This window comes from Molossus molossus, unplaced genomic scaffold, assembly GCF_014108415.1.
Source record: "Molossus molossus isolate mMolMol1 unplaced genomic scaffold, mMolMol1.p scaffold_m16_p_3, whole genome shotgun sequence".
Classification (NCBI taxonomy): domain Eukaryota; kingdom Metazoa; phylum Chordata; class Mammalia; order Chiroptera; family Molossidae; genus Molossus; species Molossus molossus.
The window spans coordinates 83,482,987-83,487,882 of NW_023425366.1; the positions used below are offsets into that span (position 1 = coordinate 83,482,987).

Sequence of the window (4,896 nt, forward strand, 5' to 3'; positions counted from 1 at the left end):
GTTTTATCCCACAGAACATCCTCGGTGGTCATCAAACATCACTGTAAAACCTCCATAATCATAGGTTTTATCGTAAAAATTGGGGTCATAAAACTGAGCAACGTCTTTTTTTTTTTTAATCCTCATCCGAGGACATTTTTCCATTTTTTGTACAGACAGAGTGGGAGGGAGAGAGAGGAAGAAAGAGAGAGGGAAACATCGATGTGAAAGGGACACATCGAGTGGCTGCCACCCGCACGACCAACCAGGGCCGGGGACAAACTGCAACCGAGGCACTTGCCCTTAGCGGGAACCGAACCCGGGTCTCTCCGGACCGCAGGCCGACGCTCTAACCGCTGAGCCAAACCGGCCAGGGCTGAACAACGTCTTTTGATGGGAAACTCTGATATAAGATCAAGGAGGATCTTGATGCACTCTACAACCCCATCAGTGGAATGAGGACAACATTCCTTGGAATGCTTGATCGTTGTCTGAGTGTTCTAAGTTTTTTTATTTTAGCACCTCTGACCCCAATACTTCCTCCTGCAAGACTCTGATGAATCGACAGTCTCAATTCAAAGCTAAAGTTGCTTCCTTTATAGTGTTGGTACTCTTCCAAAGTAGGGATGATTTTCTTTAGAATTTCTCCAATTGTTTCAATATCAGCACTGACACTCAGTATGTGCTTCGGGCCACTGCTGTCTGGGACTGAAACATTGGCATTGCTGTCTGTACAAAGGGCCTCAACATTCTTGCCTCAGTTTTAAATCACTGCCCCAGCATTCTTGCTCTGAAGTAGAAGGCATAGAGGTAGAGTGAGAGGGAGGGGGGGGGAAGAGAAAGAGATAAACATCAACCACACCTCACAGGTAAACTCTGTAAGTGGAGCCCATATTTGAAATGAGATTTGAGATTCGATGAAGCACTTTACCACTAGACCTTGCAGGATACCTACTACATTAGATCATGCTACCAAGCCTGTGAGATGTAGCAGCTCTATATCATACATAGAAACAAACACAGGGAGGCTGCCAAAATGGAAAAGCACAGAACAAAACTCCAGCAAAAGAACTAAACAAAATGGAGACAAACAATCTACTAGATGCAGGATTCAAAGCACTGGTTATAAGGATGGTCAATAAACGTAGTGGGAACCTCAACAGCATTAACCAAAACAAAAACAGTCAGAAATAAAGGATATACTAACTGAAATAAAGAATAATTTACAGGGAGTCAACAGTGGAGTAGGTGAAACTGAGGATCAAATCAGCAATTTAGAATATAAGGAAGGAAAAACACCCACTTAGAACAGCAAAAAAAAAAAAAAGAATCCAAAAAAATAAAGATAGTATAAGGAACCTCCAGGACAACTTCAAATGTTCCAACATTTGCATCATAGGGGTGCCAGGAGGAGAAGAGAGAGAGCAAGAAATTGAAAACCTATTTGAAAAAATAATGATGGAAAACTTACCTAATCTGGTGAAGGAAATAGATATACAAGTCTAGGAAGAACAGAGAGTACCAAACAAGATGAACCAAAAGAAGACCTCACCAAAACACAGCATAATTAAAATGCCAAAGGTTAAAGACAAAAAGAGAATCTTTAAAGCAGCAAGAGAAAAGTAGTTAATTACCTACAAGGGAGCTCCCATAAGACCGTCAGCTGATTTCTCAAAAGAAACTTTGCAGGCCAGAAGGGATTAGCAAGAAATATTCAAAATAATAGAAAGCAAGGACCTACAATTAATATTACTCTACCCTGCAAAGCTATTATTTAGAATTGAAGGACAGATAAAGAGCTTCCCAGACAAGAAAAAGCTAACGGAGTTCTTTATTACCAAACCAGTATTATATGAAATGTTAAAGGGTCTTTTTTAAGAAGATAAAAAAAATATGAATAATAAAATGGTAACAAATACATATCTATCAACAATTGAACCTAAAAACAAAATAAATGAATAAGCAGAACAGAAACAGACTCTTAGTTACAGAGAACATTTTGATGGTTGCCAGACGGGAGGGGAGTTGGACAGATTAGCGAAAAAGGTGAATGGATTAAGAAGTACAAATTGGTTGCTATGGAATTGTCACAGGGATGTAAAGTACAGTGTAGAGAATATAATCAATAATATTCTAATAACTATATATGGTGTCAGATGGGTGTGAGATTTATTGAGATGATCACTTATTAAGTTATGCAATGTCTAATCACTAGGGTGTACACCTGAAACTAATATAATAATGTATGTCAACTATAAATGAAAATAAAAATGATTTTAAAAGGTTAACCATGATGTCAAATGACAACATTAAGACAGTCCAACAGAAAATAGTCAATACAGAAGTATGAATATAAACACTCTTCCACTAATAGTTCTCAAAGGACCAACTGAGGTCTATAAACTAAACCCAATTTACAAGGTAAATATAAAGACATATGGCCCAAAGAAGTGAAAAGTCCAGAATTGATTTCCCTCACCTTTCAGTATTAAAGTACAAAGACATCAGTGTTCAAAAGTTACCCTTCTCAATTTTTTATGTTACTCAGTTTTTATATAAAGACTCTCCATCTTGGGTAAAGTGACTCTTTCAGCAGCTGTAGCTTACACTACCTCATACCATAATTAACATAGTTCACAAGAAGTGGTATTACTTAATGGCAACTCTTTCACAAACTACCCTTGAAGATGTCCAGAGTTAATTATTAGTAGGACATAACAAGATTATCATGCACTAGCCACACAGCTACCCAATGTAGAAAATGACTCAATCCTCAGTCCCTAGGACGGTTAGCCCGGAACAAAATTATATTCCCAGAATTCAGTATTTAGTTGAAGCCAAAAAGAGTTAGCAAAGACCACTAGATACTTGGTTTGAGCTATATCAGTTTGTCAGAGTTCATGCCAGTTGTCCAGAAGCCATGACCTGTGAACTTTGAATCAATTGGGAAATAGCTCTTGGAAAGAGATATTTTGGGGGGTTGGGGGGAGAAGAGATTATGTATTTTCTAGATTGGGCGAGAAATCCATCTATGCATACTGTCTCCTCTCAGAGGGCAATGAAGATGTTGCATGTTTTTCACTAGGCGCTGGGCGGGAGCAATTGGAGTTTGGACCCATGCAGCACTGTTACCTTGTCTAGCCTGCTGGGTCTCCAACCCTCTCACTTTCCTCATTGTACCTGGACAGACCAGCTAGGAACTCCCAGACATCTTCTGTGTGGTCAAGAGAAACTTTCTGCACTCCTATAATGATCGTAGTACAATTGTGGACTATGCCCCACTCTCCCGGCCCCGTGTCTCAGTAAATCTTCCCAAGAGCCCTAGAGATAATGATGATGCTTAAACTGAACAATTAAAGATCTGAAGTCAAAGATCTTGAGGTTAATAATGGCAGGAAAATCATCATTTTTTAGAGTAATTCTCCTTGAAGATGGTAGAGTTGGGAAGAGTTCTCTAATGAACAGAAGTTTGATACCCAGCTTTTCCATACAATAGGTGTGGAATTTTTAAATAAAGATTTGGATTTAGATGGACATTTTGTTACCATGAAGTTTTGGGACATGGCTGGTCAAGAGCCATCCAGAAACCTGAGGACACCATTTTACAGAGGTTCTGACTGTTGCCTGCTCATTTTTTAGTGTCAATGATTCTCAAAGATTCCAGAACTTGAGTGACCAGAGAAAAGAAATTTTATATTGTGCAGATTTAAAAGAGTCTGAAAGCTTTCCTTTCATGATTTTGGGTAACAAGAGTGACATAAGTGATCAGCAAGTGACTGCAGAAGAATCCCAAGCCTGGTGCAGGGTCAATGACAACTACCTTTATTTTGAAACAAGTGCAAAAGCTGCCAGGAATGTCACAGCAGCCTTTGAGAAAGTGACTGGGAGAGTGCTCGCTACTAAGGATAGGCCAGACCACCTGGTTCAGACAGACACATCTGTACTGAAAGCCAAGCCTAGCTCACCTTGCTATTGACCATTAAAGAGGCTGCCTGAGCCTTTTAACCAACTCATACATACACACAAGGTGGAGAGGAAAATTAGCATTCACAGCAATGGATCATCTACTCATAAAAGTGCACTAACCATACTGCTACTTTATTAGTGGGTGGGAGAAGAGATGTATCCACTCATGGAAGAACCTATTTACTCAGTAATGGCACCTTATATTTGTAAATGGTAATGGTTGTATAATATTTAATTTAAATCTGTAACTTACAGAGCTAATAAATGAGACGACCAAAACTTTAATTATAATTACAGCCAAACACTTGAAATACTTAAAAAGTTATTGTCCCCCCCGCTCCCCTTCCCCCCGGGAAAATAGAGAAGTACTTTTTATGTAAGTATATTTTTATGTAATTAGTGTTCTATTCCTTGTTCAGGAAAAAATTATAAAGCAATAATGTTAGCTATTAAAGATTAAAATCTGCCCTGGACTGGTACCTGGTGGCTCAGGCTCAGTTGATTGGAGCATCATCTCATACACCAAAAAAAAAAGTTGTGGTTCTGATTCCCAGTCAGGGCATATACCCAGATTGTGCATTCAATCCCTGGTAGGGGCATGTACATCAATTTCTCTCCTACATCAATCTTCCTCTTTCTCTCTCTCTCCCTTCCTCTCTCTCTAAAATCAATAAACATATCCTCATGTGAGGATTTTTAAAAGATTAAGATCTAGTGCATTTGCAAAAAAAAAAGAAAAAGATATTACTTCTTGAACAGAATCTAGTAATTTGACCTGGTGGCAGCCCAGTCTTATTTGAGGTGCTTTTCTTTCCCATCCAGTACAGTTGTCCCTCGTTTATTGCGGTTAATCCGTTCCAGACTCTAGCGGTTGCACCTGGCGTTGAAGGAGTCCTGGGGTGCTCGAATACATAGGCCTACCATCCATATGTACAGTCATTTTAATTTTAA

The 4,896-nt window shown here is 39.1% G+C and overlaps 1 pseudogene; it reads left to right on the forward strand.

Annotated features, from left to right (window-relative positions):
• Positions 1-3,367: 3,367 nt before the first annotated feature.
• Positions 3,368-3,955, forward strand: LOC118642064 (annotated as a pseudogene).
• Positions 3,956-4,896: the final 941 nt, after the last annotated feature.